Source organism: Echiichthys vipera (genome assembly GCF_963691815.1).
Source record: "Echiichthys vipera genome assembly, chromosome: 19".
NCBI lineage: Eukaryota > Metazoa > Chordata > Actinopteri > Perciformes > Trachinidae > Echiichthys > Echiichthys vipera.
The window spans coordinates 24,909,137-24,931,624 of NC_139844.1; the positions used below are offsets into that span (position 1 = coordinate 24,909,137).

General features: G+C 47.5%; 1 protein-coding gene across 2 annotated transcripts in view; it reads right to left on the bottom strand.

Annotated features, from left to right (window-relative positions):
- The window catches only part of disp1 (dispatched homolog 1), a 103,811-nt gene that overhangs the window by 39,140 nt on the left and 42,183 nt on the right, over positions 1-22,488 (bottom strand). Inside the window, exon 1 of one of the 2 annotated variants that reach the window (XM_083933999.1) lies at positions 5,178-5,410. The exons of the other annotated variant lie outside the window; for it this stretch is intronic. The gene's annotated coding sequence lies outside the window, so the exon portion shown is untranslated. Of the gene's footprint in view, positions 1-5,177; positions 5,411-22,488 lie in introns of those variants that run through there. 2 annotated transcript variants of the gene reach the window in all.

Below are 22,488 nucleotides of genomic sequence, written 5' to 3' on the forward strand. Positions count from 1 at the left end.
GGAATCACCGAGGCTCAGTGGAGATCGAGTACCAAAACCAGAACACGTTAGTACAGAGAATATAGTTTTCAGGGTTCGTACAACTTTTCCAAAGTCGAATTAAAGCAGTTTTCCAGCACTTTCAAGGTCCATTTTCAAGGTTTTACATATTCAGCCTCTTGTCCCTATCGGGGTCGTAGGGGGCTGGAGCCGATCCTGGCTGAGGCGGGGTCCACCCTGGACAGGACGCCAGGCTATCAAAGGACACATAGAGACGAACAGAGACAGACAACCATTCACACCTACGGGTGATTTAGAGTCATCAATGAACCGAACACCTGCACGTCTTTGGACTGTGGGAGGAAACCGGAGAATCCGGAGAAAACCCACGCAGACACGGGGACAACATGCAAACTCCACACAGAAGGGCCCCAGCCGGGAGTCGAACCAGGAACCCTCTTGTTCAGCACTGTTGCCTCAAAACAAGAGGGTTCCTGGTTAGGGCGACACGGTGGTGAATCTTCAGGGTGGTGTGGTGGTCAAAAACATACATATTGAAAAGTATTATTTTAAGATGGTATGGTAAGATGGGGCGGCCGGTGGAACAGTGGTTAGAGCAGTCGCCCCGTTTGAAGAGGCTGAAGGTCGTTGAGGCATTGGCCCCGGTTCGACTCCGACCTGCGGCCCTTTGCTAGCCTCCTGAGTCCGTCCTGATCTCTGAGCTCCGTCGTGTTTCACTCTCAGATCAGTCTGGTGACGTTTGAGCAGTTTGAACAAATCAGCGTTGGTTTCTTTGGTGGATTGAAGTGAAACAGAAGAGACTGTTGAGTGTAAACAACATGGAGGCTTCCACGGATGAGATGAGCAGCTATGGAGCGAGCCGCTCACTAACTCTTTGTTCTCTGGATCCTTCTGTTGAATATGGACCGGGCTCCTGAAATTGGGCCTTTGATCCGTAAATTCACGTTAAACACAAAGGGAAAATCTCCTTTACCCACATGTTGGTTCCTTTCTGAGCTTTGCCTCCACGCTGTTAGCACGTCACACGCTTCAGTCATCTGATTGGTTGGTTTGGCCCGTATGTTGGTGACAGACAGATGGTTTATCCAATCAGAAACCAGGATTTTCACCCCTTCACTAAGATCTTTAAACCAGAGTTCAGATGGATCTGCTGAGACCAGGAGACTCATCCATCTGGAGGAGTCGGGTTAACCCTTTGCTGCATGTCTCCCCCTCTCTCTCACCCCATTTCCTGTCCGTCCTTTCTAATAAAAGGCTTAAAAATAGCCCAAAAATTATCTTTAAAGATGGTTTTATGCTTTAAACAACTACAATTGTGTTTTGTAATGACAAAAGGATACAAAAGTCGATTAAAGTCCTATTCTATGGCCATTGTTGTAAAATAAATGTGGATTCATGTACTTTATACAAAATCCAAGCACTTTTCAAGGGTTTTAAGCACCTGCATGAACCCTGAAGTTTGTCTAACATAAATGTGCGACCAAGTGTGCTTTCTACTGTTTGTGTCTAAAGGAATTTAGCCTCAGCTCTGTGTGTGTGTGGTGTGTCTGTGTGTGTGTGTGTGCATGCCGATGCCGAGCGTTGACAGGCAGGTGAGACATCTCGGGCAGACTGTGCGGACACAAGCGGGGTCTTGTGTCTCTCTTCAAACTGAAAGTCGACAGCTGGACCGAGCTGCGTCGCGAACCACCGGAACTGAGGCTGAGAAAAGCTGATGAAACGTAGCCGGTGTCGATCAAAGCGACGCCAGAATAACTGAATTAAAGCACATTAGCATTGCAGCGGTGCAGCCTGGTAGTAATTAACTGCAGCAGAGAAGAGGAAGGTCATGCTAACGGCCGAGTGAGGGATGAAGGAGCAGGGCATTAGGCAGAGGAATCAGGATTTCCTGCTACTTTATTATTTCTTTACCTCATCTTCCGATTCATTCAATGTGTCACAGCTGGACTGCTGCACTTTCATTACACACGGACTTGGTAAATGGACTTGTACTTATAAAGCGCCTTTCTAGTCTTCTGACTACTCAAGGTGCTTTCACAGTGTTTGTCACATTCACTCTGATGGTGATGGACATCTACAGACCATCTAATGTAACCATTCACACCACATTCACACACCCATGCAGCACGGGGAGCAATTCAGGGTTCAGTGTCTTGCCCAAGGACACTTCGACATGTGGACCGGGGGGAGCTGGGGATCGATCCCTGGTCTCTCAAATGGAGGACGACCCACGCCTCCACTGTACCACAGCCGCCCCTTACACAGCAATAATAACATTACGGACGAAGGAAAGCTGAGGATGTACGCCTTTAGCATTTTAAATCTACTAAAGAGAGAAGGAAGGATGTGAACATGACACCGTCACAATTAGAGCTGGACTGATGTAATCGGCCTATCACAGACTTAGTCATATACATGTATTAGATTTACGACGTGCACCGATACGAAACCTTTCTTTACAGAACGCACGATGCAGAAAACTAGGCTTGGGTTGATTTAGAAATGGTGTCATTTATTGTAACTATTTATAGTATTATTATAGTTTTTGTCACGTTGTTTTCGGTGCCGTTGCTTCCTGGTTTATTCTGTTTCAAGTCAAAAGCCACTGCTGCAGAGTGGGGAGCATGCGCAGACGAGAAGCCCGATAATAATCCCAGAACGCTGTTTACATGCGAGAATAATCTGGGAACTAAAGGAGTTCTCTAGGCCTGTTAACCGGGGTCCGGTGTTTCCATGGTATTGCCCTAAACCGTATTTTGAACTGCATGTAAACGCGGAGTGTAACTGCTGTAATCCGTCCCCGGTGGACTGACAGCACAGTTGTTCTGAGTGGTTAAGAAGAAGCATGAAATCACGCGGCCTTGAATCCTGAACAACCTCCCCCAACGTAATCCAGCAGGACAGACTCTGTCTAGACTCCCGAATGTGATGAAGTGTCATTTCCCGCTCACTTCTACCATCAAACCTGCAGCTTTAAGGGATCCCGTGTGTCAGAGGAGAGAGCTACACTCAGCGCCCCCTCGAGCCCTCGGTGAGAGCGATCATTTGGTGACTTTAACCTTTAAATAACCAGGAAAGTCGACCAAGAACCCGACGTGTGTAATGCGTCCGAGGGCGAGCGCTCTGGAAACACACAGGTGATGACGAAGCGCTTCTTCTGCCCTCTTTCATGTGAAGTTCCTGATTATGGGGTGTGAGAGACGGGGGAGACCTTGGGCGACAGGCGGCTCCGCGGCACAGGGGAAGGCCTCCCGCGTCCCTTTCATTAAAGCTAATAGGCTGTCATTACCAGGAATCAGTCAGGAGACGGTAATAACTACACCACGTCTAATAATAACAATAATAACAACATTAACGGGCCGAGCCGTCCCTGCGAGGCTCTCACGCGCCAGACGGGGCTTCAGGACACACACTCGGACATGTTTGTGGTTGTCAGGAGAGATTGTGGACGTATCCGACCCCCGCCGGGGGACTTTCTCACAGCCGGGCTGTTCAACATTCCTCTCTGACGGGGCTCGCTCGAGGCCACGGCAGCGAGCGGCTCGGAGAATGAGGCGAAAACAGCGAGTTTAGCTGGCGTGTCTATCTTTCAATCAACTAAAGGTGTCCAACACAACCGTTAGGACGACAACTAGGAGTGAATTAGGAAAGTTTCAATTCGGGAAATGATTAATTCTATTAAACCACAACTTAAAATGACACGAGGTGCTCCAAATGTGCTTTACCCGGGGTTCCTGCACCTTTTCCAGGGTCAAATCAAGCACTTTTAACGTCCATTTTCCAGGTTTTCCAGCACCTCACAGCTGCGTCCCGTCAGCCAGAAGGATAAGAAATGAATTTAAAGGTCTACATCTATGTGTTGTGAAATAATGCGAGTGCAATTCCCTTTCATTTTCAAGCACTTCATCCAAAATCCAAGCACCATTCAACCCTTTAAAACACAACTTTAAGAGTCAAGCACCTTTAAAGCACTTTCAACATCCATTCTCAGGGTTTTCCAGCACCTGACTGCTCTGTCCCGTAACGCCAGAAGGATAAGAAATGAAATTAAAGGTCTATTTAGTGTGGACTATAACTGCGAGTGCAATTTCATTTCATTTTCAAGCACTTCATCCTGAATCAAAGCACTATTCAAACCTTTAAAACACATTAAAACTCAAGCATTTCCCAGGATGGACCCTGTTTAACCTGTCAGAAGGAAGAAGATCTGCTTTAAAGTCTGACACTGTGATTAACTATTATATTATATGAGTTTAACTTTGATTAACTGAGCAGGAGTAAAGCAAACTCCTCCCTGACCCAAATATTCACACGTATCAGAAGGTTAAAGACTCACTCACTTATGAAATGATGATAAAAACAGAACATCTACATCATTCATTTGATGGTTTCTCGCCCAGTTTAAGATGATTTTTACTCAAACGTCGTCCATTGATGCTCGTTTCTGTGTGTCTGAGTGTGAAAAACTGGAGTTGGGCTTTAAAAATTAACCTTTTCTGTGGCAGAGTTTCTGTTAAAACCTGTAAAATAAGGAGGAATACTTGGTTCAAAGATGGAGGTGTGTGATCATCTGTGTTTTGAATGTACTGTGTTCATGTGAGGGTGTCTCTGCACTTTGTGTGCGGCACGCAAACACAAAATAATAATGAATAACTCACAGGGCTGAGTTAGTGCAGGGAGAGAGGGTGATAAGGAAATGTAAGCAGAGATGAACTTATGACAGCTAACGGTGTGTCTTTGCTCCAGAAAACACACACACACACACACACACACACACACACACACACACACACAAACTGACGCTCCACAGAAGCATGGACCCAACACACACGGACCCAAACTACACAACTGCCATTTCTTCATTTTCTCACTTACTTCTAAACACACACACAAACACACACAGACACACACACGTGTACACACACACACACACACACGCATACACACACACAGACAGACACTGACGCACCACAGACACATGGACCCAACACACACAACTGCCATTTCTTCATTTTCTCACTTACTTCTGAACACACACACACAGACACACACACACACACTGTGTCTGTAGCACCGACTTCCTCGTCTAAAGAAAGTCACCGAAGTCCGGAGAAAAAGCAGCAACAGACCCGCAGTCAAACCCCGGTGAGCAGCCGCCGGTGCTCCGAGTACCCTACCGTGTTCGGTGCCCCGGTGCCCCGGTGCTTCGGTGTCCCGGTGCTTCGGTGTCCCGGTGCTGTGCGCTCGTTGTCCCCGGTGGGCTCTGCAGCACGCGGCGCTTCGTTAAAAGCCCAGAAAAACACGGAATCCTTCGGTTCGCGGTGGAAATATCCGCCGGCGCTGCTCAACGAACACTGCGCCCCCGAACAGGCAACAAGTCCCGGGGAGAGCGGGCTGTTTCTCATGGAGTGCGTCCTGCCAGAATGACAAACAGCGTGCACACACACACTCTCTCTCTCTCTCTCACACTCACACACAGGCCCCGGGCTCGCTGTCTCTCTCTCTGTGTGTGTGTGTGTGTGTGTGTGTGTGTGGAGGGCCGGGCGCAGGAGGCGGTGGGCTGGGGCTGGAGCGCACTGATAGGACGGTCTCACTGCCGGAGTTAACCCGCTCACTGCCGCAGCAGCACCGGGGGCACGCGTCAGGGGAACGGCACCGCGTACGCGCCTCGGTGCCCAAAGAGGCTCCAAGCTCTTCATTTAAGTCCTTTACATGGATCTACTTTGACTTTATTTGTTGTCTTCTTCTTCTCTCTGCCTTTGTGTCTTATTAAGTATTCCTATGTGATGTCAATATGATTTAATGTGCATTGTTTAGTCACATCTCTATCTTTGTCTTGGTGCCACACTGTTGTGTTTGTACTATATTTGTTCAAATTGCAAATAAAGAATATATATTAATAAAAAGGCTAGAAGGGGCAATATGTGAACTACAAAGAAGAGCATTCACAAGCGTGAGCGAGTCACGATTCACACGAGTAACGTTCAAAGTGAAAGGTTAAATATGTGGAACCTGTATTTAAAGCTCCAGTGCGTCACGTCTGCCTGTCTTTAAATGTCGGTTTCACCAAAGCCACGACCAGAGGAGACGATACGAAGCGGACGTTCAGCTCCTCGGACACCTCCGGGTGTGTGTCAGTATCTGGTGTGGTTGGAAACATTCCCACGCTGGTGCACAGGAAATGACGTCCAGAGGTGGATCCTACTAAACAGAATAAGAAGCCTTTAGTTCAGCAGACTGTATCTCTGCAAAGAATGTCCAAACAGGGGCACATAAAATGACGTCAGAGCCGCCGTAGGCCTCGTGCTCGTACACGTGCGCACGCTCGTGCTCGTACACGTGCAAACGTGCTTTACTAAAGCCCACCTCTCCCAAACGGGCCGTGGACGGCAAGCGTGCCGCTCCTAGACGCGGTACGGTTGCACTCACACTGGTCAAAGGAACCAGACTTTAGCCGTGAAACGTGCTTGGGCACGGTACGGAGGAACAGTGGGAGTCCACCCTTAGTTAGTTATTGAGCCTTCAGGTACTATGGAAAATATGGTAAACACCAAAAGCCGATGTGAGATTTGCACATGAACACATGAACACCCCCTCATGTGGTCATTTCCACTGGGAAGCATGTAGACTAGAGTTGCTGAGATGAGATAACCTTTGACCTTTGACCTTCTCAACAAGGCAGGAGTCGACTTTATGACAGCAACCCCCTTTTTTGAGCTGGTAGGGAAGACGATGATGTGCTTCAGATGAGGGTAGAACACGTTTATGTTGCTAAAGCAGAAACATTCGTTCTCTTTTGTCCTTTAAAAAATATTAAAAACACTTCCTGTTGTTGCTGTTTGTGTTTGGATAAATGCTCTCATCGCTGCAGCAGATGAATGAGTCTAAAATGGTTTCTCCAACTAACAGATCAGGATCTGTGGGTCCACCAGGTTTCATTTCACTACGACAGGGGTGTCAAACTCAGGCCCGTGGGCCAAATCTGGCCCGCGGTGTAATTATACTTCCCGTCCCTAAGATCATATCCAGGTTCTGTGAGAGCTGGCCCGTGAGTATAAAGCACACACACGTCTACTTTTCTGTTCACACACATGAGCATCCATGCTGCCAGTCTCTGCAGACACACTGAATCCACCCCTCCCCAAAAACGCCCCAAAGAAAGATGGAGGACAGGAGCTTTCAGCAGATGATCTGTGTCTGAAGGTAAAGAGCTGTTTGTCACCGTGGCTGTGACCAAAGAATCAAACAGAAGAAACACCACGACAAGAACAAGGAGCTGCACTGGAAAGGGTCAACGTTACACATCTGGAGAGAAGGGAACACATGCACATGTGCAGTCTTTTTTTTTAGTAAATATTGAGTTTGTCCTGAAACTTTGTCCCAGTTTGTAAATTTGTCCCACTGTGAATTGGAGTTTGACGCCCCTGCACTACGACAACAGGCGCACTTGAACACAACACACTGGTAACTTCCACCAGTGCGTTGTGTTCAAGTGCGTCTGTTCACAAGTGGAAAGAACCGTCTTTCCCACAGCCCCTGAAGGCAGCATAAGACTCAAGTTTAAAACAAATGTGAGATATCTATCAAAGACTGTTATAAGCAGTGCAGTAGTGAATAGGATCCAGACACAACATTAATTATATAAAGTAAAAGTGCCACAGTGGGCTGCAGACAGCCCTGCTCACAGAGATAGTGAGAGGCCTTTAATTATCTGAAATTGGACCACGTAATTCGGGGCCACACCCGTATCGCTGCTTAAATGATAGATCAGTGTTCAGATGTGTCGGCTGCTCTTCTCCGTTTACTTTAATAACTACTTTAAAACGTTCCCCTCCTCGCTCCCTCTGCACCCGAGGCAACAACAGCTCCGCTTCACCGTGGTTTCACTGTCCGAGTCGATACTGTGGCAGACTCTACCCGGTGCGTACTCCGACACAAAGCCTGATTTCTCCTCCTCATTTCTCGGTTTCATCAGCGTTCCCTGACTCGCTCACAGAAAGACCTCATCTTTACACGCTGGAGACGCATTTCCCCACAAACAACGGCTTGTTCTCAGCGGGGGAGGAGATTTATCAGGGGGAATGCTGGGAAGGCAGAGGGCCGTACCTGGCTTTAATTTCAGCTGTCCACCAGGATTAGGACACAGTTCATATAGCGCGCTGTAATCATGTGCAGTGGTGAGGCGCTCTTACACAGCTGGCCCCGGGGCCCGTCAAAGCAAGAGCCATTTAGTGCTTTGTAGTCTCCAATAACAATAATAACCGGGGACTAATAAGTTGTGTAGAGTTCAATGTATTGGACTGGACTTTTCTTTTGTCCGACGAGACGTTCAGTCTGGCTCTTATTTTGTCTGTGAGCTGTAATCTGTGACGTGTTTCCACCACAGGGATCCACTCATGGGGAGTTTTTAGGGCGGATGACAATGTTTTTCATCAGCTTTAGCCGTTTTTGAGCTGATTCTACTTTTCTCCCTCAGTTTACATCATAAAAATGACACAATGATGATAACAAATGTAACGAGTCTCAATTTTAAACAAAGGAACATTTATTGAACTTAAAAAAGGCGTCTCCAGCAACACGGAGCTTCCTGTGGACGCCTGTCTGTGAATAATGCTGGGAAAAAATTATCGGCCAATGCAGCAGCCTGGATCAGCCGATACGATACACCTCAGGGCGCACTCACACTGTGCCTCCGTACCGTGCCCAAACAGGTTTCACGGCTAAAGTCTGGTTCCTTTGACCAGTGTGAGTGCAACCGTACCGCGCCTAGGAGCGGCACGCTTGCCGTCCACGGCCCGTTTGGGAGAGGTGGGCTTTAGTAAAGCACGTTTGCACATGTACGAGCACGAGGCCTACGGCGGTTCTGAGGTCATTTCCTGTGCGCCTGTTGGGACGTAGAAAAAAGAAGGAGGGACCATGCGCGGACATTTAAAACAATGGCGGTGAAAGGTTCACGTTGGTGTGATGCGGAGGTGGAGTGTTTACTGCAGATTTGGTCGATAAAAAGATTCAAAAACAGTCGACAAGACGCACAAAAACTCCGAGGTCTACGGAAAGATCTGGAAACAAAGCCACGCATCGCCATGACGTCATCAATGCGTGTGACGTGTTACGGCGTGATGACGTATAGGCAGCAAGAAGCACTCTCTAAGGCCCAGGTAGTGTGAGTACAAACGGGCCTGGAGGGGGGGACAAGGACCCTAAAGCACGGGGCGCGGGACGGACGCACAGTGGGAGGGCGCCCTTAAAGATGCAAATATCATTCAATCACCATTCCACACTCATCAGTTTAGCATTTATTGGTGCAGTTGTTGATTTATATCTCTGACATTGACCAAGAATCAACGATTGACCAAAGTAGTAGTCTTCAGACGGCAGCCGTCATAATACATGCTGGTCCTGGTGTTTTCAGGACCCAAACACACTCCAGAACATGCTGTCGGGGCTCGGGGGCAGCTCCCTGTGGGTGCATCAGTGAGGGGGCTGCCTGTGAGTCATTACCCAGGAGCAGCGATGGTGGTCATGAGGCCGGTCAGCTCAGGACAATGACGCCTTCCTCTGAAGTAACAGCACAAAAGCATTTCAGCACCGACACCACTGCCCGGCGTCTTGCCTACACCAAGATCAACATTAAGTTGATATGTGGTGTTAAAAAAGCCTGAGAGGAGCTGAGCTCGGGTTCAGCTCGCCAGAGCCACGGTGTGCTCGCATGGAGCTAAAGAAGGAACCACATCAAAGGCCGCACTGTACCAGGAAGCACGGAGGCCCTGGTGAAAGCCTAACAGCCCCTGGGATGATTGCACACAAGTCATCAAAGTGACAGGTTTAGCGGACAACAAAAAAAAGAAGGAGGGAACGGTTAAAGAGGGAGGGAGAGAAGGATCGAGGAGGACAAGATGTCTCCAAACCATTCAAGGCTTTGACATGTCAAAAATAAAGTTTAACGTCTCTTCAAACTTGCTTTTGAATCATTTTTCCGAGGCTAATTCCAAATTCTGGGGTCAGAACAACAGTCATTCCCTTTCATTGTGGATTCGTTAAGTGGATCAGATGTGGCACAAAGGGCCGACATGCAACCCCAACAGCAAACTGTTGTTTTCTCTCTCAGCCCAACAGAGAGAGAAGGGCACGAAACCTCAAACAGCTGCAAGAAACGGAGAAAACAGGGACGGGAAAGAATCTCTCCTGTGAGTTTAAACATGATCCGACCCGTTGTGTGATCTGAAAGCACATTAACGGACATCTAATAGCAGAGTGTTGGGTTAATGCGCTCCGACGTAGACGCAGGAAGGCAGCAGGTAATCCTAGAAGCCCCCGGAGCATTGCAGCTACGCCTGCGTGTGATAACGTCTGGCTAACAAGAGAGAGAAGGGCGATAAAAGAAAAGTTAGAGTGCGTAAACAAGGTGTAATCAGGAGTGTGTGGGGATAATTGAGTGAAGAAGAAGGTGTGACTATAATTGACAGAATGAATAAGAAGCAGAGAAAGAAAGCGAACGGGCGCCCTCAGGCCCCGCGGCTCACACTGCTCCCCGGCTTCTGTGGGACTGAGATGCGGAAACCAGTAGAAACCTTATCCCTTCGACACCTCGGCGGTGAGGATGGACATCTCCCACCCGATTAGCACAGAGCCCCCTGACGTCCACCCACGAGGACCCGGGGGGGGGGGGCTGAGGAATGGCTGAAACCCCAATGAGAGCTAAGGTCTCAGTTACCCTGCATTCAAATCCAGGAACAGGAGCCGTGAGGTTTGGTTTCTTCTCTGCTGTGTCCTGTTAATGTGATGGAAAAACAGTGTATTATATGTAAAACACACGAGGAAAGCCGGATCTAGCACTCGCAAGAAACCATATGCCTCACACATGTGCACGTGTTTGAGTGTGTTGTTGTTTGCTTTGTAAGGTTTCCAAGTAAAGCAGCGACTCTGGGTCCATCTGATGCTCAGTGTGGATGTGTATCCACCGTATGATGCGCTGTAGGCTGATAAAGACGTACTGTGGAGCCGCAGAGGCTGCCGGGCTGTTACTGTGTTTAAGTTTGGAGCTTGACATTGGGAAACCTGTGGTTGGTTTGGTTTGGGGACTTCAAAATCACAGAAGTGCTGCAGTCATTGAAGCACCAAAGACAATGGTGACGTCACGGGTGCTGAGCAAAACTCGGAACAGCACGTGGTCACCAGACTTAAAATAAGAATAGCTCTATACTCTACATTAGATACACATACGGATACTGACATGGCCTTCCTCTGCGTCCATCTCCTCCGTATTTCTGTCCGTATCCTGAAAGCTGACGGATGCGTACAGATATAAAAAAAAAAAACTCTCTTTTGTCCTCTCTTCTCTTGTAACACATGCTAAAAGTATTGCAAGATAAGAGGAAAAGATGTGGAAAGCAAACACGTTTGGTGCCCTGTCACAAAAGGTCAAGAGTTCACCTGACCCGTTGATCAGATATGCGGGGAAGACACGGGGCAGGCTCGTTTCTGCTCAGCGTTCCCTGACGCCGTGTGCGCGGGACGAGCAGCGCCACCAGAAATGACAGAACGTAGCTTAGCATAGTTTCGTTTCTGCTCCTTCCTCTCGCTCTCTCTCCCTTAGTTATTTCTTAAAGGAGTCAGCGACCTGTGTCACACAATTTTAGTTTCAAAACCATCTTAAAATTACACTTAAAAAAAAAAATAGTCCCTGAGTCAACTTGGGCCTAAGGAGCCGAACTAGTGAAGTGACGGGAGCAGAACTAGTGAATTCATCAGCCATGTTGTGATTGAGCGGAGACATGCTGCATCCAGATGACCTGTCTGTCTGTTCCTCATGGTGTCCTTTCATACACTGCACAGAGATTAAACACACGAGTGAGGAAAAGACAGGGAAAGCCTTTGGCTCGAACTAGAAGAGACTGGCACAAGCGTTTAGCTGCACTTCCAGTCAACATCCTTTACCAAGGTGCTGACTGACAGCTCATAGTGTGGGTGTGAATGACGTCACATGATGAGTCACAACGGCCGACAGGTGCAGAACCCAAAGGCGAGGATACTTTCTGATTTGCGGATAATGAAAAGATCTTGAGTGCGCCATAATTTATAAATGATTTGAGAGCAGACAGCGAGCTGGAGCCAACATCCTGTCCCTCACATCCCGTCATCACCAGTTTACAAAGTCCAGAACTCAAAACATGGAAAACACAAAGTACGAGTGTCTGTTTATCAGAATCACTGAGAGAAAAAAGCTCCCTCTCCCTTTTCTTTCACTGAAATATTGAGATCACAGCTAACTCAAACGGCTAACTGTTGTGCAGATGACACGCTAATGGAAATGCTAACAGGACACGGAGAATGTATCCAGCAGTGAAACACAAAGGGCTTCATAATGAATGGAAGACTTTCACACACACAGTTCATTTCTCCACAGTAAAGAATTAAAGGATGTGTTAGCGATCTAGCAGCTCTGTACCTTGAGCTAAATGCTAACATCAGCATGCTAACAGGTTCCCAATACCAATGCTACATAGTGATGCGTTAAACAAGCTAAAATTTGCTAATAAAAAAACAACTCATTCTCATCCCAACTGTATAAAAACAGACGTAGCATCTCTGTCGGGGTCTGTTCTCTGACCTTGATCCAATCGTCCTCACCTACAGGAGTCTCCATCTTGTCAGGCTTTGACTCCTCTTCAATTCCTTTTACCAAAAAAGGGCATGTATGTGACGTTGGGGGGAGGGGCGTACGTCCATCTGGCTGACGTTTACCTCCGAGGAGAAGTGAGGGCCAGAGGCTAGCTGTCACTCAAGAGGCCACGCCCCTAATTATTAATGCACTTTAACCTCCAATAAAATAAAAACTAGCCCCTCCCCCTCAGTGTTGCCATGGAGATCTGAGCTAAACACACAGACTAGAATGTTCTTTTGTCCTTAAACAGGTTTAATGATGCTGTGTAAATGGCCTGTTTAACATGGGGCTCAATGAGAAACTGCTCTGTTATGAAACCTGCCCCTAGTGGACACTCAGAGAACTGACGCTGACGGAGCTTCCTGATTGGATCAACCAGGAAGGAAGTGGCTGTCGGCGGGGCTTGTGTAGGACCAGACATAAACATTGGGCTTCTTTCGTCTCCTTTTAAACATTTATTTACAAATGTATTAATGTATAAATGTCTTTTATTTCAAGATAGATGAAATCAAATCCTCTAAAAAGTTTGCCTTTATAATCCGCTTTTAAATCAAATGTATTTTAACATGAACCACAGACTAAACGCTACCATCGGGTCGTCTAATTGCGTGCAGAATCAGTTTTGGCCAGCTGCATTTGTTTCGCAGAGGAACGATGTTTAGAAATGAGAAACAGAGGCCCGGTGTTTAACCGCCGTTGCCTTATCACATTCAAATATGCACAAAACTAAGCTCAGCCGTCTAATTAGGGCTGTTTTTCCTGAGGATTTCACACGGTGTTAGGGCTTTGGGGGAGCCCCTGTCTCTCTCCCCCCTCCTCTCAGACTCCCCCTCTCCCTCTCTTCAAGTGCCCGAGCAACTTCCTAGTCTGGGAAAAGACACAGTTCAATCAAAACTCCCCTCTCTGTTGTCTCTCCGAGGGAGAGGGGAGGGGACGGATGGACCCTGAGAGGAGAAAGTAAAGAAGGGAGAGCGGTGCGAGCAAACGCGGGGTTCTTATCACGTAGAAGAGAGGAGGCAGCGGAAGAGAGTCCAGAGTGTCTGCGGAGCGCGTAGGGAGAAAAGGAGATCTTAATTTGTTTGAACAGTAGCGGTTTGATCTCAGACACAATCGGGGCGACAGGGAAGTTATGCAGAGCGGAAAGAGGGAAAGTCAGGAGGAGGGGAGGATGCGAGGCGGATGGACAGACGCGGAGAGGAGAGACAGAGACAGACGGACAACTCACACAAAGGGCTGTTTAGGAGGAATTTGGTGGACAGATGTTTGTGTGTGTGAATTAAGTGAGGAGAGTTCCTCTTTGAGGGGACCGAAGTTAGCGTTTGCTCATAAGGACGGGAACAGCACAAACATACACAGAGCCAGCCCTGCTCGACAAACACTGTGTGTGTGTGTGTGTGTGTGTGTGTGTGTGTGTGTGTGTGTGTGTGTGTGTGTGTGTGTGTGTGTGTGTGTGTGTGTGTGTGTGTGTGTGTGTGTGTGTGTGTGTGTGTGTGTGTGTGTATAGTGCAGTTGTGTCGGTTTCACTCCGCGCATATCTTTCTATGTAAAATGCTGGGGCATCATTTCTTCTCAGACAAATATGTTTTTGCGAACGCAGACATAACGACCATGACAGGAAAGTCATCAGGAGAGCGAGACGCCATCAAATGGACCGTTGTAATATCAGGTACAGAGTTAATGTCTTACAGATACAGAAATGTAGCAAGCATTAGTAATTTCTTTGTTACACAGACGGCAAAATGATCAATTTCATCATAAGGGCTTCAGAACAAACGATCATTGTTCTCTACATGAACCTGGAGCCTGGTGTTTGTTTTTGCAATAATCTACAGCGGCCGTATCATCCTGTCCACTCAGCACAATTCACAGTTCGTGCACACGCCACAGACCCCCCTCCCCCCGACGCATGTTACAATATCACAGACACACGCCTTAAGCTAGCATACGCTAAATGACGTTAGCAGTTTCTATCTATGAGTAAGTTAGCCACTCTACCTCCATGTAGCGTGTACTCCATGCTGTTTATTGATGATAAAAACACAAGCGCGTTCAGATACTGGTGCACGTGCACAGACGAGCACACGATGTGAGGGAGCGGAGGTGCTCTGTGGTAGAGGGGGAGGGGCGTGAGAATGCTCCTCCGTCAGTTATCGTCTTAAACCGCCCCACATGAGATAAGTGGTTGTGATTGGTTTGATGGAGGCCAGGTCAGATTTCTGCACGGGAGAAGGGCCAGACATATCTGCTTAATGGAAACATGAGCTCGGCAGATTTATAAACTTAGATGATTCATCGATTATCACTGACTGACCATTCTGTCAGTCAAATATAGGTGTCAGCACTAATTCCATGTGACAGTGTGTTAATAAATAGCATTTACAAAGCTTTGTTGTCTCAGCTTTAAGTCAAGTCAAATTCATTTATATCGCACATTTCATACGGCAAGCGTGAACTCAATGTGCTTAATTTGAGTCCAGGCTAAAGAGCCCTGGACGTCTTTTCTTTCTCACACTTAAAAACCAAACCTATATCCTATCACAGGTGAACACCACAGTGGGAAACCATGTTTAAAAGATAGATTGAGAATAGTTTGGAGGACTTGCATTAAAAGAACACTGGAGGCATTTTGAGGCAGCGAACAAAGACCTGGAGCACAAAACGTCTGACTGTAAAAATCTGGAGCAGGAAAAAGACTCTGAAGCAAAACTGTGATAAAACTTGAAAGATCGCATCTGTGTGTCAAATTTCTGCAGGGGCCCCCGAGGGCCTCCGAGGGCGGAGGGCGAGATGGCCTCGGGAAGGAGAAGGAAAAGAGAAAATGACATTTTTTTGTGTGGTTGAAAATGTTGGAGGAGGTGTGAGATCACATCCTGCCGTCATAAACCTTTTGGCAGTCAGAACTACTGCGATACTGAGGCGGGGAAGGACGACGTGAAGGAGCGTTTAAGGGAACAAGCTGTGAGAGAGAGGGATGGAAAGGGCGTTAGGGTGAGAGGGACGGAGGGACGGAGGGGGGAGGAAGTGGCAGAGAGGGAGACTCTCCAGATACAAACTCCAGACAGAAAAGAAATATCCAAGCCTGAGTGTTGCAGAAGTGTCACTGCAGTCGGCAGCTGTTACGCAGAAACCTGTCCTTGACCTTCAGGACACTCAATCACCTGCTTTTCCAGGATCTCCACGTCGCCAACCTTAATCTCGCTTCACAGGATGTTCTGTGACTGCCTGTTTTGTTGCGATTGGGATCTTATTCAGTCCAGCTGAAACCACCGCAAATGACTGAAGGACCTGAGGGGTAAGAGTACTTACTACACGTGTGAAAAGTGTCACTACAAGAGCTCACACTGCTGGACAAACCTGTCTCTATTGTCAATACCTAGTGCATTAACATACATGCATTATATAAACTTGATTATATTCATGTTAAGGGCGTACTCCGGTTTCTCAATCACCATGGAAACTCGAATCAGAGTTCTCATACCCCGGTTAACCGACCTCGAGAACTCCTTCAGTACCCGGAGTTCTCTAGCATGTAAAAATCTTACTAAGAGTAATATTGGGTTTCTCGTCTGCGCGTGTGCCGAGGTTAGTACTCCCCCTCCGGAAGTAAAATAAACCAGGAAGCAAGGGCACCGAAAACACAACAACAACAGAGCGTTCCCTTTAAACCGAGGGAGGACTTCACCAAGGAAACTACCATCCCTACCATGAAGACCTGTTTCTGTCGTGATTCTGTCCAAACGTCGGCCGTCTGTGTGAGCCATAGATCGGATCTACGCTGTAATGTATGACGGTGGTAAGATATTCTACATCAGGGGTGTCGAAGTGATCCAGTAAAGGGCCGTGTGGCTGCAGGTTTTCAGTCCAACCAAGCAAAAACACACCTGACTCGACTTATTCAATCACCTGAACTGTCTCCACACAGTTGATTTGTTGGACCAGGTGTGTTTTTGATTGGTTTGAATGAAAACCTGCAGCCACAGCGGCCGTTTGAGATTTTGACAAAGGTGAACCGGAGGCAAAGCCGTATTCAGAGCAGCTGTATGAACCACCGAACAAATGCTGGAAGATTGTTTTCATTCCACGTAATCGACCATCAGCTGCTCCAAATGTGACTTTACGGTAAAACAGCAATAAAGTTGAATTGTGCAATGCCCCTGTGGATGACGGGGTCACAAAAAAAAAAGTTTCCTGCCCCACTTGAGGTTGGCTCGCTCTCTTACACTGCAATTTGTTGTGCTACGCGGAGGATACTTTAGTTTTTATGGCCTTGTCCCTCTCATGGAGCACTGGGCAGGACGCTCTGTGAGAACACAGCCCTTGGCACATCACCGCAGTGCCTCAAACAAATACGCCGGTGCCAAGACAAACGGGGTGACTTCATCCTGTGTCATCCCACTGAAGGACAAGTGGGCTCTTGGAGGGCCCTCTGGGGTTTGGGGGCGGTGGTGGTGGAAGGAGAGAGCTGAATTAGACTGACTGGAAAGGCGTTCTGGCTCCAGAGAGCTGACCTTGGTGCATGTTAGATAGAGAGAGACCGTTTAAACAGCATCTACTCTGTGATTACGGTTCTTCCTGGATGCAGTAACGATGGTTGAACTGCACTGAAATGATACAGTGGGCCAGAAATACTGAAGTAAAGAGGAGGTAAGGCAGAAAGTGACTGGGCCCTGGAGTGCACCAGGCGTGAATGCATGTGATGTAGGGTATGTAATGTATGCGTGTGCATGTGAGAGAGGGTTGTCTCTGGTTCTGGGGGCAGTTAGAGCCCGGCTCGGGGCACTTGGAGCCCTTCCCGCTCCCTGCGGAGAGGTGTGCGCCAGCGAGACGGGAACCAGGGCCTCTGCAGCTGCTCTCCTCTCCACAAACACACACACACACACACACACACTTGACAGTCTAACACAATGTTCATTTCACATCTCTCTCCCTGCCTCGGCAGCGAGCTCTTGACTTCTCCCTCTGTCTTCAGACACGGACTGTGCTGCCGCTGCATTAATGATCAAATAAAGAACCAAACACCAACTGAACGGCTGTGATAAACTGCACGCGAGTGAATGAACAAAGGAAACGGCATCAAATAAACTGCGTACGCTGAACACACAATACATCTGAAAGTGTCTTTCTTTAACGGCACACTGTAAACCACAGCGCTGAGCCGCTTAAGAGACCGGTTTCATCATCACTTAAGCATTTTATTCAATTATTGAGGAAAATAAATAAACATTTTCTGATTCCAGCATCTCAGAAGTGACACTTTGATGCCTTTCTCGTTGTTATATCGTGTAATTATCTTTTTATTTTACATGTTTCAATCATTTTGGAAGGAAGGGAATGATGTGATTCTCTCAGGTAAAAAGGTGGGATTTATTTGCATTAAATAAAAGAAATGCATTTTAGTCAGTGTTGTTGTTAAACACTGACCTATCTGAGACAGAGGGAAAAATCTTCCTAGCATTTAGTATAAAGAAAATAATTCAATTATTGTGTTTCACCACTGATGTTAATAATTAACTCAGTGAAAATAATGTGAATATAAAGTTTTTGTCCTGTAACGACTTCAGAGCATTGACACCTCGATGTAAATAAAATAAAACATTAATAAACGTGCTCTTCAGTCATCAGTCATCAATCATCAGTCGCTAACAGGCGAATGTGGCTAACAGTGATTAGCTCGGGGCAGCACAGTGAAGGCATTCAAAGGTCTTTTTTAACCACTAATGCTGCTGAAAATAACAGCAAACCTCTGCAGCAGCATGAGAAGAGTCCCTACACACACAACAAAGCAGCAACAGCGTAGTTCGTGACTGTGTAGGAGCCCTGCTCACGTACAGAGAGTACAGTACGGGACCTTTAAGCAGATCCTGCGTAACGACGCTGTAGAAGGATTTGTAGCTTTGAGAAGATAAGATTTGCGTCACGACCAGTAATACAATGGGAGCGTTATTCTGTTGTAAATCAAGTCTCCACACACACACAAAACAAAGCACCAATAGGCTCCTTCCTTTGGGATTGACTTTGGTAATCCCCTGTAATGGACTTTACTATGAGAGGAGCTGGTACAGGGGCCAGTAGGTAAGTCTTTAAAACACTCTTTTAATAAACTCTGGGTTCATTAACTATGCTGTTGCTGCTTTGTTTTGTGTGTAGGGACTCTTCTCATGCTGCTGCAGAGGTTTGCTGTTATTTTCAGCAGAATTAGTGGTTAAAAAAGACCTTTGAATGCCTTCACCGTGCTGCCCCGAGCTAATCACTGTTAGCCACACTTGACTGTTAGCATCTCTCCTGGATTTCTCCGTAAATAGTTGTTACATGAAAAAAACAGGATATTTTCCCAGGCAGGTGAGAGACGTGATGGTTTTACACGTCTGCAGGGACCACGTGTGGCTCAAGGACGCCTCAGCAGCCCAGATGCTTGCCTGTGCAGACAGCTTGAGTCCAGCGCGTCTGGTAGAGGAGCAGCGGAAGGACGCTCTCCGAGTTCACGGACCTGGTCGGTGATCATTTAAGCAGGATGTGGAGCGGTAAAAGACATAAGCATGACGGGCTGTAGTCTCATCACTGAAACACAATGAACGCAAAAAAAAACGGGAATGACGTCAGAGTCCAGAGGCGGTTTGCTCGACGTGAAGCATGCGAGAGAAGAAAAGACTAAAGGAGAAAGTGCCTGAAACAAGAATGGAGAGAATTCATGTGGACCTTCAGGGGAGGACTGAACCGTCCGTCACTCCTGGGTCGCACAGACTGGACTGGAAGGCTAGTTTGCAAATGTGTGCGTGCGTGCAGGCTTTTACTGAGCATGTGTGTGCGCGTACGACTGACTGACTGTGTGTGTGTGTGTGTGTGTGTGTGTGTGTGTGTGTGTGTGTGTGTGTCAGGTCAGGTGTTGAGTGTCAAAGCAAGTAGCAGCAGAGCGTAATAGAGACATGGTGGGAAAGCAGCAGGTCTGACACCAGTGGGCTCAATGATAAATGTGCACTTTGACAAATGGACCCAGAGAAATAATCCCATATAAGTACTCCTGTCTACCTCTCACACACACACACACATGCACACACGCACACACACACACACACACACACACACACAGACACACAGTTGGCTCTGATACTGTAGATAAAGTTCAGTGAGTGCACGTGTGTGAAGGAGAAAAAGGAGAGACAGACGATATGAGAGCACGTGAGTGTTCCCTCATTCCTACCGCATGAAATCTTTGTGATCATCAAAGATGGCACCTTTAAGAATAACGTACCGGAACAATAACGGTGCCCCTTTCTCCTCCCGACAGCTCGTCCACTTCACACAACATCTGACTCCTCCGCAGCCACTGAGCCTCGACAACCAAAAACAAACGCACATCAAACGGGAAACCGATACAGTACCACGATGGAAGAACTGGCCGACAGGTGTCTGTGTGTGTGTGTACAGGTGTGTGTGACACATGCGTGAGGCTGTGTGAAAATGTGCGGGTACGTGCAGATGTGTGTGTCTGTCCACGCGGCGTCCCTCAGCCCCGGTCTGTTCATGTCACCACATGCAGAGCAGACGTGGACGTGGACACGGGAGGGTACGGTCGTGTCTGTCAGGCGTGCACGCACAAACACACACACACACACACACACACACATTTATTGGACCAGAGGTCTGTTTGCAATTTTTCTTTTCTTTCTGATGTGAGAAAACAACTTGTTATTATTATTATGACTCAAACGGTGGGTAAAGCCTTTTGGCGCCGGGACGCGGGGCGGCAGAACAGTAATGCTCCAAAAATGAAAATAAGTGGAAAATTGTCCAGTTTCCTTTTGCCAATGCTGACTTTATTAGCTGTCTGTGTATGTCCATAAATATTTATAAACAGTGTAAAATTGCTATAAAAGCAGACAAGAAGGGAGGGGGGGGGGGGGTGGGCGGGGGGCTCCACACCCTCAGAAAGACGGGGGCCCAGTCTGGGTCTGGCATTCATCTCAGAGTCATTAAAAAAGAGGGGGAAATTATTAGTGACAGGCTTATGGAATTACATCATGCTTTGGGTCGTTAGGTCGTCCCCATAAGGAATAATAATGGGAGGACCAGGGGTGCGAGGATGGTATCTGCAGATTTGGGACTGGAGCTGATCGTCTACGTCTTAAGTCGAGGGTGTAGAACTGAAATCGCTGCGTTTTTGATTCAGGACTCTATAGCAGCAACATGAAGCTGAGCTTGTATCCACAGCGGCCGTGTGCCTTTGGCTAACGTAGCAGGAGGCTAACGTATTAGCAACCTCCGACAATGAGTTATCGGTAGCAGCTGTGACCAGCACACACAATCTAAACCCCATCACAGCAACTGGAGTTACTAGAAAAATGGCAAAATGGCGAGTTTGCAAGCAAAAGCAGGTCCAGGGATGGGGCGTACCATTGTGTGGACAGAAGGGGTCGAGAACCAAACTGATAAACTTACTATGATTCTTTTTAAAAGTGTTTTAAAATGTATTTGTTACTCATCCATTTACTAACCTTGCAAGCTGAGCCAGAAGGCAAAGCTCTGGATCTACCGGTCAGTCCTGGTTCCTACCCTCACCTGTGGTCATGAAAGCTGGGTCAGGACCCAAAGAACCAGGTCCAGGTCCAAGCGTGTGAAATGTGTTTCCTCAGGAGGGGGTCTGGAGTCTCCCTTAGAGAGAGGGGGAGAAGTTCAGCATCCGTGAGGAACTCGGAGTAGAGCCGCTGCTCCTTTGTGTTGAAAGGAGCCAGTTGAGGTGGTTCAGGATCATCTAGTAAGGATGAACCCTGGGCGCCTCCCTAGGGAGGTGTTCCAGGCACGTCCAGCTGGGAGGAGGCCTCGGGGAAGACCCAGGACCAGGTGGAGAGATTAGATCTCCACACTGGCCTGGGAACGCCTCAGGATCCCCCAGTTAGAGCTGGTTAATGTGGCCCGGGAAAGGGAAGTTTGGGGTCCCCTGCTAAAGCTGCTGCCCCTGAGACCCGACCCCGGATAAGCGGATGAAGATGAGATGAGTTTTTGCAAATCTAGGGTTACCGTCAGACCCGACCAAGAGGACACAGGAACTAGTTGATGTTCTGTGATCCACGTACAGGAAAGCATCGAACCTCCTGCCAGGTATGATGAGCGACACTGCTCGTTTTCACTGCGAGTTAATAAATCTAATATTAGTTTTCATGTAAAGTTAAAATATAACACCACACGTCTGCTGTTAATCCCAGTATTTTACCAACTTGGACCCAGATCAACAAACTGGACTAGAATCAGAATCAAACCCTTCAAACACCACCGATCAAACGCTGGAAGATTGTTGTTGTCATTACACGTAATCAGCTGCTTCAAATGAGGACGACCAAGAGGACGCAGGAAGTAGCGGATGTTCTGTGATCCACGTACAGGAAAGCATCGAAACTCTCACCAGGTATGATGCTGTGGTAATCCTAATACGACCAACATGACTGAGATATCTGACCACGTGCTGAAAGTCAAGCTTTTATACTGAAATGATTGAGATTTTCCAAAGTAAAAGTCTCTAGAAGTGTATGACTTGTGTCTCTGAAGATCAGGTTAAAAAATACAGACACGTCAAAATAAATCGCCATATTGCAATAGTTGTACGTATTGTTCCAGCTCTGTGGACGGGCCACGGGGCAGAACACTGCCCTCAGTGTCGCTCCGCCTGCAGCTTGATAACAACGACACGTGACTACTTGGAGCTCTGGGAGCAACCTTCTGGTCTACCTGCTCCATAAATCACTTCCACATTAGGAAGCTGGATCGACCGACCGTCTGCCAACAGTGTTGTTCTTGATGCTTTCCACATTGAACAGCTTCAATTTTATCCA